General features: G+C 36.3%; 1 protein-coding gene across 6 annotated transcripts in view; it reads left to right on the forward strand.

Moving 5' to 3' along the window:
• LOC141378611 (uncharacterized) overlaps positions 1 to 14,046 on the forward strand; it is a 167,170-nt gene that overhangs the window by 40,298 nt on the left and 112,826 nt on the right. The gene's annotated exons all lie outside the window — the stretch shown is intronic.

Raw genomic sequence — 14,046 nt, forward strand, 5'->3', positions numbered from 1 at the left:
ATCAAGATTAAAATTCAGTAAGGTTGATCCTGGACCATCAAAATTAAAATTCAGTGATGTTGATCCTGGACCATCAAGATTAAAATTCACTGTTGTTGATCCTGGACCATCAAGATTAAAATTCAGTAATGTTGATCCTGGACCATCAAGATAAAAATTCAGTGATGTTGATCCTGGACCATCAAGATTCAGATTCACTGATGTTGATCCTGGACCATCAAGATTAAAATTCAGTGATGTTGATCCTGGAATTATCAAGATTAAAGTTCACTGATGTTGATCATGGACCATCAAGATTGAAATTCAGTGATGTTGATCCTGGACTATCAAGATTCAGATTCACTGATGTTGATCCTGGACCTCCAAGATTCAGATTCACTGATGTTGATCCTGGACCATCAAGATTCAAATTCACTGATGTTGATCCTGGACCATCAAGATTAAAATTCAGTAATGTTGATCCTGGACCATCAAGATGAAAATTCAGTGATGTTGATCCTGGACTATCAAGATTCAGATTCACTGATGTTGATCCTGGACCATCAAGATTCAAATTCACTGATGTTGATCCTGGACCATCAAGATTAAAATTCACTAATGTTGATCCTGGACCATCAAGATTAAAGTTCAGGGATGTTGATCCTGGACCATCAAGATTAAAATTCAGGGATGTTGATCCAGGACCATCAAGATTCAGATTCACTGATGTTGATCCTGGACCATCAAGATTCAAATTCACTGATGTTGATCCTGGACCATCAATATTAAACTTTAGTAATGTTGATCCTGGACCATCAAGATAAAAATTCAGTGATGTTGATCCTGGACCATCAAGATTCAGATTCACTGATGTTGATCCTGGACCATCAAGATTCAAATTCACTGATGTTGATCCTGGACCATCAAGATTAAAATTCACTAATGTTGATCCTGGACCATCAAAATTAAAATTCACTGATGTTGATCCTGGACCATCAGTATTAAAATTCAGTGATGTTGATCCTGGACCATCAAGATTAAAATTCACTGATGTTGATCCTGGACCATCAAGATTAAAATTCACTAATGTTGATCATGGACCATCAAAATTAAAATTCAGGGATGTTGATCCTGGACCATCAAGATTAAAATTCACTGATGTTGATCCTGGACCATCGAGATAAAAATTCAGTGATGTTGATCCTGGACCATCAAGATTAAATTTCAGTGATGTTGATCCTGGACCATCAAGATTAAAATTCAGTAATGTTGATCCAGGACCATCAAGATAAAAATTCAGTGATGTTGATCCTGGACCATCAAGATTCAGATTCACTGATGTTGATCCTGGACCATCAAGATTCAGATTCACTGATGTTGATCCTGGACCATTAAGATTCAAATTCACTGATGTTGATCCTGGACCATCAAAATTAAAATTCAGTAATGTTGATCCTGGACCATCAAGATAAAAATTCAGTGATGTTGATCCTGGACCATCAAGATTAAGTTTCACTGATGTTGATCCTGGACCATCAAGATTAAAATTCAGTGATGTTGATCCTGGACCATTAAAATTAAAATTTAGTGATGTTGATCCTGGACCATCAAGATTAAATTTTTAATGATGTTGATCCTGGACCATCAAGATTAAAATTCAGTGATGTTGATCCTGGACCATCAAGATTCAGATTCACTGATGTTGATCCTGGACCATCAAGATTCAAATTCACTGATGTTGATCCTAAACCATCAAAATTAAAATTCAGTGATGTTGATCCTGGACCACAAGATTAAAATTCACTGATGTTGATCCTGGACCATCAAGATTAAAATTCAGTAATGTTGATCCTGGACCATCAAAATTAAAATTCAGTGATGTTGATCCTGGACCATCAAGATTAAAATTCACTGTTGTTGATCCTGGACCATCAAGATAAAAATTCAGTAATGTTGATCCTGGACCATCAAGATAAAAATTCAGTGATGTTGATCCTGGACCATCAAGATTAAGATTCACTGATGTTGATCCTGGACCATCAAGATTAAAGTTCATTGATGTTGATCATGGACCATCAAGATTGAAATTCAGTGATGTTGATCCTGGACCATCAAGATTAAAATTCAGGGATGTTGATCCTGGACCATCAAGATTAAAATTCAGTGATGTTGATCCTGGACCATCAAAATTAAAATTCAATGATGTTGATCCTGGACCATCAAGATTAAAATTCAGGGATGTTGATCCTGGACCATCAAGATTAAAATTCAATGATGTTGATCCTGGACCATCAAGATTAAAATTCAGTGATGTTGATCCTGGACCAACAAGATTAAATTTCAGTGATGTTGATCCTGGACCATCAAGATTAAAATTTAGTAATGATGATCCTGGACCATCAAGATAAAAATTCAGTGATGTTGATCCTGGACCATCAAGATTCAGATTCACTGATGTTGATCCTGGACCATCAAGATTCCAATTCACTGATGTTGATCCTGGACCATCAAAATTAAAATTCACTGATGTTGATCCTGGACCATCAAGATAAAAATTCAGTGATGTTGATCCTGGACCAACAAGATTAAATTTCAGTGATGTTGATCCTGGACCATCAAGATTAAAATTTAGTAATGATGATCCTGGACCATCAAGATAAAAATTCAGTGATGTTGATCCTGGACCATCAAGATTCAGATTCACTGATGTTGATCCTGGACCATCAAGATTCCAATTCACTGATGTTGATCCTGGACCATCAAGATTCAAATTCAGTAATGTTGATCCTGGACCATCAAAATTAAAATTCAGTGATGTTGATCCTGGACCATCAAGATTAAAATTCACTGTTGTTGATCCTGGACCATCAAGATTAAAATTCAGTAATGTTGATCCTGGACCATCAAGATAAAAATTCAGTGATGTTGATCCTGGACCATCAAGATTCAGATTCACTGATGTTGATCCTGGACCATCAAGATTTAGATTCACTGATGTTGATCCTGGACCATCAAGATTCAAATTCACTGATGTTGATCCTGGACCATCAATATTAAAATTTCAGTGATGTTGATCCTGGACCATCAAGATTAAAATTTAGTAATGATGATCCTGGACCATCAAGATAAAAATTCAGTGATGTTGATCCTGGACCATCAAGATTCAGATTCACTGATGTTGATCCTGGACCATCAAGATTAAAATTCACTGATGTTGATCCTGGACCATCAAAATTAATATTCAGTGATGTTAATCCTGGACCATCAAGATTAAAATTCACTGATGTTGATCCTGGACCATCAAGATTAAAATTCAGTAATGTTGATCCTGGACCATCAAGATAAAAATTCAGTGATGTTGATCCTGGACCATCAAGATTCAGATTCACTGATGTTGATCCTGGACCATCAAGATTCAAATTCACTGATGTTGATCCTGGACCATCAAAATTAAAATTCAGTGATGTTGATCCTGGACCACAAGAATAAAATTCACTGATGTTGATCCTGGACCATCAAGATTAAAATTCAGTAATGTTGATCCTGGACCATCAAAATTAAAATTCAGTGATGTTGATCCTGGACCATCAAGATTAAAATTCACTGTTGTTGATCCTGGACCATCAAGATTAAAATTCAGTAATGTTGATCCTGGACCATCAAGATAAAAATTCAGTGATGTTGATCCTGGACCATCAAGATTAAGATTCACTGATGTTGATCCTGGACCATCAAGATTAAAGTTCACTGATGTTAATCATGGACCATCAAGATTGAAATTCAGTGATGTTGATCCTGGACCATCAAGATTAAAATTCAGGGATGTTGATCCTGGACCATCAAGATTAAAATTCAGTGATGTTGATCCTGGACCATCAAAATTAAAATTCAGTGATGTTGATCCTGGACCATCAAGATTAAAATTCCATGATGTTGATCCTGGACCATCAAGATTAAAATTCAGTGATGTTGATCCTGGACCAACAAGATTAAATTTCAGTGATGTTGATCCTGGACCATCAAGATTAAAATTAAGTAATGATGATCCTGGACCATCAAGATAAAAATTCAGTGATGTTGATCCTGGACCATCAAGATTCAGATTCACTGATGTTGATCCTGGACCATCAAGATTCCAATTCACTTATGTTGATCCTGGACCCTCAAAATTAAAATTCACTGATGTTGATCCTGGACCATCAAGATAAAAATTCAGTGATGTTGATCCTGGACCAACAAGATTAAATTTCAGTGATGTTGATCCTGGACCATCAAGATTAAAATTTAGTAATGATGATCCTGGACCATCAAGATAAAAATTCAGTGATGTTGATCCTGGACCATCAAGATTCAGATTCACTGATGTTGATCCTGGACCATCAAGATTCCAATTCACTGATGTTGATCCTGGACCATCAAGATTCAAATTCAGTAATGTTGATCCTGGACCATCAAAATTAAAATTCAGTGATGTTGATCCTGGACCATCAAGATTAAAATTCACTGTTGTTGATCCTGGACCATCAAGATTAAAATTCAGTAATGTTGATCCTGGACCATCAAGATAAAAATTCAGTGATGTTGATCCTGGACCATCAAGATTCAGATTCACTGATGTTGATCCTGGACCATCAAGATTTAGATTCACTGATGTTGATCCTGGACCATCAAGATTCAAATTCACTGATGTTGATCCTGGACCATCAATATTAAAATTCAGTAATGTTGATCCTGGACCATCAAAATTAAAATTCAGTGATGTTGATCCTGGACCATCAAGATTAAAATTCACTGTTGTTGATCCTGGACCATCAAGATTAAAATTCAGTAATGTTGATCCTGGACCATCAAGATAAAAATTCAGTGATGTTGATCCTGGACCATCAAGATTCAGATTCACTGATGTTGATCCTGGACCATCAAGATTAAAATTCAGTGATGTTGATCCTGGACCATAAAGATTAAAGTTCACTGATGTTGATCATGGACCATCAAGATTGAAATTCAGTGATGTTGATCCTGGACTATCAAGATTCAGATTCACTGATGTTGATCCTGGACCTCCAAGATTCAGATTCACTGATGTTGATCCTGGACCATCAAGATTCAAATTCACTGATGTTGATCCTGGACCATCAAGATTAAAATTCAGTAATGTTGATCCTGGACCATCAAGATGAAAATTCAGTGATGTTGATCCTGGACTATCAAGATTCAGATTCACTGATGTTGATCCTGGACCATCAAGATTCAAATTCACTGATGTTGATCCTGGACCATCAAGATTAAAATTCACTAATGTTGATCCTGGACCATCAAGATTAAAGTTCAGGGATGTTGATCCTGGACCATCAAGATTAAAATTCAGGGATGTTGATCCAGGACCATCAAGATTCAGATTCACTGATGTTGATCCTGGACCATCAAGATTCAAATTCACTGATGTTGATCCTGGACCATCAATATTAAACTTTAGTAATGTTGATCCTGGACCATCAAGATAAAAATTCAGTGATGTTGATCCTAGACCATCAAGATTCAGATTCACTGATGTTGATCCTGGACCATCAAGATTCAAATTCACTGATGTTGATCCTGGACCATCAAGATTAAAATTCACTAATGTTGATCCTGGACCATCAAAATTAAAATTCACTGATGTTGATCCTGGACCATCAGTATTAAAATTCAGTGATGTTGATCCTGGACCATCAAGATTAAAATTCACTGATGTTGATCCTGGACCATCAAGATTAAAATTCACTAATGTTGATCATGGACCATCAAAATTAAAATTTAGGGATGTTGATCCTGGACCATCAAGATTAAAATTCACTGATGTTGATCCTGGACCATCGAGATAAAAATTCAGTGATGTTGATCCTGGACCATCAAGATTAAATTTCAGTGATGTTGATCCTGGACCATCAAGATTAAAATTCAGTAATGTTGATCCAGGACCATCAAGATAAAAATTCAGTGATGTTGATCCTGGACCATCAAGATTCAGATTCACTGATGTTGATCCTGGACCATCAAGATTCAGATTCACTGATGTTGATCCTGGACCATTAAGATTCAAATTCACTGATGTTGATCCTGGACCATCAAAATTAAAATTCAGTAATGTTGATCCTGGACCATCAAGATAAAAATTCAGTGATGTTGATCCTGGACCATCAAGATTTAGATTCACTGATGTTGATCCTGGACCATCAAGATTAAAATTCAGTGATGTTGATCCTGGACCATTAAAATTAAAATTTAGTGATGTTGATCCTGGACCATCAAGATTAAATTTCAATGATGTTGATCCTGGACCATCAAGATTAAAATTCAGTGATGTTGATCCTGGACCATCAAGATTCAGATTCACTGATGTTGATCCTGGACCATCAAGATTCAAATTCACTGATGTTGATCCTAAACCATCAAAATTAAAATTCAGTGATGTTGATCCTGGACCACAAGATTAAAATTCACTGATGTTGATCCTAAACCATCAAGATTAAAATTTAGTAATGTTGATCCTGGACCATCAAAATTAAAATTCAGTGATGTTGATCCTGGACCATCAAGATTAAAATTCACTGTTGTTGATCCTGGACCATCAAGATAAAAATTCAGTAATGTTGATCCTGGACCATCAAGATAAAAATTCAGTGATGTTGATCCTGGACCATCAAGATTAAGATTCACTGATGTTGATCCTGGACCATCAAGATTAAAATTCAGTGATGTTGATCCTGGACCATTAAAATTAAAATTTAGTGATGTTGATCCTGGACCATCAAGATTAAATTTCAATGATGTTGATCCTGGACCATCAAGATTAAAATTCAGTGATGTTGATCCTGGACCATCAAGATTCAGATTCACTGATGTTGATCCTGGACCATCAAGATTCAAATTCACTGATGTTGATCCTAAACCATCAAAATTAAAATTCAGTGATGTTGATCCTGGACCACAAGATTAAAATTCACTGATGTTGATCCTGGACCATCAAGATTAAAATTCAGTAATGTTGATCCTGGACCATCAAAATTAAAATTCAGTGATGTTGATCCTGGACCATCAAGATTAAAATTCACTGTTGTTGATCCTGGACCATCAAGATAAAAATTCAGTAATGTTGATCCTGGACCATCAAGATAAAAATTCAGTGATGTTGATCCTGGACCATCAAGATTAAGATTCACTGATGTTGATCCTGGACCATCAAGATTAAAATTCACTAATGTTGATCATGGACCATCAAAATTAAAATTCAGGGATGTTGATCCTGGACCATCAAGATTAAAATTCACTGATGTTGATCCTGGACCATCGAGATAAAAATTCAGTGATGTTGATCCTGGACCATCAAGATTAAATTTCAGTGATGTTGATCCTGGACCATCAAGATTAAAATTCACTGTTGTTGATCCTGGACCATCAAGATTAAAATTCAGTAATGTTGATCCTGGACCATCAAAATAAAAATTCAGTGATGTTGATCCTGGACCATCAAGATTAAGATTCACTGATGTTGATCCTGGACCATCAAGATTAAAGTTCACTGATGTTGATCATGGACCATCAAGATTGAAATTCAGTGATGTTGATCCTGGACCATCAAGATTAAAATTCAGGGATGTTGATCCTGGACCATCAAGATTAAAATTCAGTGATGTTGATCCTGGACCATCAAGATAAAAATTCAGTGATGTTGATCCTGGACCATCAAGATTCAGATTCACTGATGTTGATCCTGGACCATCAAGATTAAAATTCAGTGATGTTGATCCTGGACCATCAAGATTAAAGTTCACTGATGTTGATCATGGACCATCAAGATTGAAATTCAGTGATGTTGATCCTGGACTATCAAGATTCAGATTCACTGATGTTGATCCTGGACCATCAAGATTCAGATTCACTGATGTTGATCCTGGACCATCAAGATTCAAATTCACTGATGTTGATCCTGGACCATCAAGATTAAAATTCAGTAATGTTGATCCTGGACCATCAAGATGAAAATTCAGTGATGTTGATCCTGGACTATCAAGATTCAGATTCACTGATGTTGATCCTGGACCATCAAGATTCAAATTCACTGATGTTGATCCTGGACCATCAAGATTAAAATTCACTAATGTTGATCCTGGACCATCAAGATTAAAGTTCAGGGATGTTGATCCTGGACCATCAAGATTAAAATTCAGGGATGTTGATCCAGGACCATCAAGATTCAGATTCACTGATGTTGATCCTGGACCATGAAGATTCAAATTCACTGATGTTGATCCTGGACCATCAATATTAAACTTTAGTAATGTTGATCCTGGACCATCAAGATTCAGATTCACTGATGTTGATCCTGGACTATCAAGATTCAGATTCACTGATGTTGATCCTGGACCATCAAGATTAAAATTCACTGTTGTTGATCCTGGACCATCAAGATAAAAATTCAGTAATGTTGATCCTGGACCATCAAGATAAAAATTCAGTGATGTTGATCCTGGACCATCAAGATTAAGATTCACTGATGTTGATCCTGGACCATCAAGATTAAAATTCAGTGATGTTGATCCTGGACCATTAAAATTAAAATTTAGTGATGTTGATCCTGGACCATCAAGATTAAATTTCAATGATGTTGATCCTGGACCATCAAGATTAAAATTCAGTGATGTTGATCCTGGACCATCAAGATTCAGATTCACTGATGTTGATCCTGGACCATCAAGATTCAAATTCACTGATGTTGATCCTAAACCATCAAAATTAAAATTCAGTGATGTTGATCCTGGACCACAAGATTAAAATTCACTGATGTTGATCCTGGACCATCAAGATTAAAATTCAGTAATGTTGATCCTGGACCATCAAGATAAAAATTCAGTGATGTTGATCCTGGACCATCAAGATTAAAATTCACTGATGTTGATCCTGGACCATCAAGATTAAAATTCACTAATGTTGATCATGGACCATCAAAATTAAAATTCAGGGATGTTGATCCTGGACCATCAAGATTCAGATTCAGTAATGTTGATCCTGGACCATCAAGATAAAAATTCAGTGATGTTGATCCTGGACCATCAAGATTAAGATTCACTGATGTTGATCCTGGACCATCAAGATTAAAATTCAGTGATGTTGATCCTGGACCATTAAAATTAAAATTTAGTGATGTTGATCCTGGACCATCAAGATTAAATTTCAATGATGTTGATCCTGGACCATCAAGATTAAAATTCAGTGATGTTGATCCTGGACCATCAAGATTCAGATTCACTGATGTTGATCCTGGACCATCAAGATTCAAATTCACTGATGTTGATCCTAAACCATCAAAAATAAAATTCAGTGATGTTGATCCTGGACCACAAGATTAAAATTCACTGATGTTGATCCTGGACCATCAAGATTAAAATTCAGTAATGTTGATCCTGGACCATCAAAATTAAAATTCAGTGATGTTGATCCTGGACCATCAAGATTAAAATTCACTGTTGTTGATCCTGGACCATCAAGATAAAAATTCAGTAATGTTGATCCTGGACCATCAAGATAAAAATTCAGTGATGTTGATCCTGGACCATCAAGATTAAGATTCACTGATGTTGATCCTGGACCATCAAGATTAAAATTCACTAATGTTGATCATGGACCATCAAAATTAAAATTCAGGGATGTTGATCCTGGACCATCAAGATTAAAATTCACTGATGTTGATCCTGGACCATCGAGATAAAAATTCAGTGATGTTGATCCTGGACCATCAAAATAAAAATTCAGTGATGTTGATCCTGGACCATCAAGATTAAAATTCACTGATGTTGATCCTGGACCATCAAGATTAAAGTTCACTGATGTTGATCATGGACCATCAAGATTGAAATTCAGTGATGTTGATCCTGGACCATCAAGATTAAAATTCAGGGATGTTGATCCTGGACCATCAAGATTAAAATTCAGTGATGTTGATCCTGGACCATCAAGATAAAAATTCAGTGATGTTGATCCTGGACCATCAAGATTCAGATTCACTGATGTTGATCCTGGACCATCAAGATTAAAATTCAGTGATGTTGATCCTGGACCATCAAGATTAAAGTTCACTGATGTTGATCATGGACCATCAAGATTGAAATTCAGTGATGTTGATCCTGGACTATCAAGATTCAGGTTCACTGATGTTGATCCTGGACCATCAAGATTCAGATTCACTGATGTTGATCCTGGACCATCAAGATTCAAATTCACTGATGTTGATCCTGGACCATCAAGATTAAAATTCAGTAATGTTGATCCTGGACCATCAAGATGAAAATTCAGTGATGTTGATCCTGGACTATCAAGATTCAGATTCACTGATGTTGATCCTGGACCATCAAGATTCAAATTCACTGATGTTGATCCTGGACCATCAAGATTAAAATTCACTAATGTTGATCCTGGACCATCAAGATTAAAGTTCAGGGATGTTGATCCTGGACCATCAAGATTAAAATTCAGGGATGTTGATCCAGGACCATCAAGATTCAGATTCACTGATGTTGATCCTGGACCATGAAGATTCAAATTCACTGATGTTGATCCTGGACCATCAATATTAAACTTTAGTAATGTTGATCCTGGACCATCAAGATTCAGATTCACTGATGTTGATCCTGGACTATCAAGATTCAGATTCACTGATGTTGATCCTGGACCATCAAGATAAAAATTCAGTGATGTTGATCCTGGACCATCAAGATTCAGATTCACTGATGTTGATCCTGGACCATCAAGATTCAAATTCACTGATGTTGATCCTGGACCATCAAGATTAAAATTCACTAATGTTGATCCTGGACCATCAAAATTAAAATTCACTGATGTTGATCCTGGACCATCAGTATTAAAATTCAGTGATGTTGATCCTGGACCATCAAGATTAAAATTCACTGATGTTGATCATGGACCATCAAGATTGAAATTCAGTGATGTTGATCCTGGACCATCAAGATTAAAATTCAGGGATGTTGATCCTGGACCATCAAGATTAAAATTCAGTGATGTTGATCCTGGACCATCAAAATTAAAATTCAGTGATGTTGATCCTGGACCATCAAGATTAAAATTCAATGATGTTGATCCTGGACCATCAAGATTAAAATTCAGTGATGTTGATCCTGGACCAACAAGATTAAATTTCAGTGATGTTGATCCTGGACCATCAAGATTAAAATTTAGTAATGATGAACCTGGACCATCAAGATAAAAATTCAGTGATGTTGATCCTGGACCATCAAGATTCAGATTCACTGATGTTGATCCTGGACCATCAAGATTCCAATTCACTGATGTTGATCCTGGACCATCAAAATTAAAATTCACTGATGTTGATCCTGGACCATCAAGATAAAAATTCAGTGATGTTGATCCTGGACCAACAAGATTAAATTTCAGTGATGTTGATCCTGGACCATCAAGATTAAAATTTAGTAATGATGATCCTGGACCATCAAGATAAAAATTCAGTGATGTTGATCCTGGACCATCAAGATTCAGATTCAGTAATGTTGATCCTGGACCATCAAGATTCCAATTCACTGATGTTGATCCTGGACCATCAAGATTCAAATTCAGTAATGTTGATCCTGGACCATCAAAATTAAAATTCAGTGATGTTGATCCTGGACCATCAAGATTAAAATTCACTGTTGTTGATCCTGGACCATCAAGATTAAAATTCAGTAATGTTGATCCTGGACCATCAAGATAAAAATTCAGTGATGTTGATCCTGGACCATCAAGATTCAGATTCACTGATGTTGATCCTGGACCATCAAGATTTAGATTCAGTAATGTTGATCCTGGACCATCAAGATAAAAATTCAGTGATGTTGATCCTGGACCATCAAGATTAAGATTCAGTGATGTTGATCCTGGACTATCAAGATTAAAGTTCACTAATGTTGATCATGGACCATCAAGATTGAAATTCAGTGATGTTGATCCTGGACCATCAAGATTAAAATTCACTGATGTTGATCCTGGACCATCAAGATTAAAGTTCACTGATGTTGATCCTGGACCATCAAAATTAAAATTCAATGATGTTGATCATGGACCATCAAGATTGAAATTCAGTGATGTTGATCCTGGACCATCAAGATTAAAATTCAGGGATGTTGATCCTGGACCATCAAGATTAAAATTCAGGGATGTTGATCCTGGACCATCAAGATTCAGATTCACTGATGTTGATCCTGGATCATCAAGATTAAAGATAAGTGATGTTGATCCTGGACCATCAAGATTCAGATTCACTGATGTTGATCCTGGATCATCAAGATTAAAGATCAGTGATGTTGATCCTGGACCATCAAGATTAAGATTCAGTGATGTTGATCCTGGACCATCAAGATTAAAGTTCACTGATGTTGATCTTGGACCATCAAAATTAAAATTCAGTGATGTTGATCCTGGACCATCAAGATTAAAATTCAGGGATGTTGATCCTGGACCATCAAGATTAAAATTCAGGGATGTTGATCCTGGACCAACAAGATTAAATTTCAGTGATGTTGATCCTGGACCATCAAAATTAAAATTCAGTAATGTTGATCCTGGACCATCAAGATAAAAAATTCAGTGATGTTGATCCTGGACCATCAAGATTCAGATTCACTGATGTTGATCCTGGACCATCAAGATTCAAATTCACTGATGTTGATCCTGGACCATCAAAATTAAAATTCAGTGATGTTAATCCTGGACCATCAAGATTAAAATTCACTAATGTTGATCCTGGACCATCAAGATTAAAATTCAGTAATGTTGATCCTGGACCATCAAGATAAAAAATTCAGTGATGTTGATCCTGGACCATCAAGATTCAGATTCACTGATGTTGATCCTGGACCATCAAGATTCAAATTCACTGATGTTGATCCTGGACCATCAAAATTAAAATTCAGTGATGTTGATCCTGGACCATCAAGATTAAAATTCACTGATGTTGATCCTGGACCATCAAGATTAAAATTCAGTAATGTTGATCCTGGACCATCAAAATTAAAATTCAGTGATGTTGATCCTGGACCATCAAGATTAAAATTCACTGTTGTTGATCCTGGACCATCAAGATTAAAATTCAGTAATGTTGATCCTGGACCATCAAGATAAAAATTCAGTGATGTTGATCCTGGACCATCAAGATTAAGATTCAGTGATGTTGATCCTGGACCATCAAGATTAAAGTTCACTGATGTTGATCTTGGACCATCAAGATTGAAATTCAGTGATGTTGATCCTGGACCATCAAGATTAAAATTCAGGGATGTTGATCCTGGACCATCAAGATTAAAATTCAGGGATGTTGATCCTGGACCATCAAGCTTCAGATTCACTGATGTTGATCCTGGATCATCAAGATTAAAGATCAGTGATGTTGATCCTGGACCATCAAGATTAAAATTCAGTGATGTTGATCCTGGACCATCAAAATTAAAATTCAGTGATGTTGATCCTGGACCATCAAGATTAAAATTCAATGATGTTGATCCTGGACCATCAAGATTAAAATTCAGTGATGTTGATCCTGGACCAACAAGATTAAATTTCAGTGATGTTGATCCTGGACCATCAAGATTTAGATTCAGTAATGTTGATCCTGGACCATCAAGATAAAAATTCAGTGATGTTGATCCTGGACCATCAAGATTAAGATTCAGTGATGTTGATCCTGGACTATCAAGATTAAAGTTCACTAATGTTGATCATGGACCATCAAGATTGAAATTCAGTGATGTTGATCCTGGACCATCAAGATTAAAATTCACTGATGTTGATCCTGGACCATCAAGATTAAAGTTCACTGATGTTGATCCTGGACCATCAAAATTAAAATTCAATGATGTTGATCATGGACCATCAAGATTGAAATTCAGTGATGTTGATCCTGGACCATCAAGATTAAAATTCAGGGATGTTGATCCTGGACCATCAAGATTAAAATTCAGGGATGTTGATCCTGGACCATCAAGATTCAGATTCACTGATGTTGATCCTGGATCATCAAGA

This window comes from Danio rerio, chromosome 17 (genome assembly GCF_049306965.1).
Source record: "Danio rerio strain Tuebingen ecotype United States chromosome 17, GRCz12tu, whole genome shotgun sequence".
NCBI classification, from domain to species: domain Eukaryota; kingdom Metazoa; phylum Chordata; class Actinopteri; order Cypriniformes; family Danionidae; genus Danio; species Danio rerio.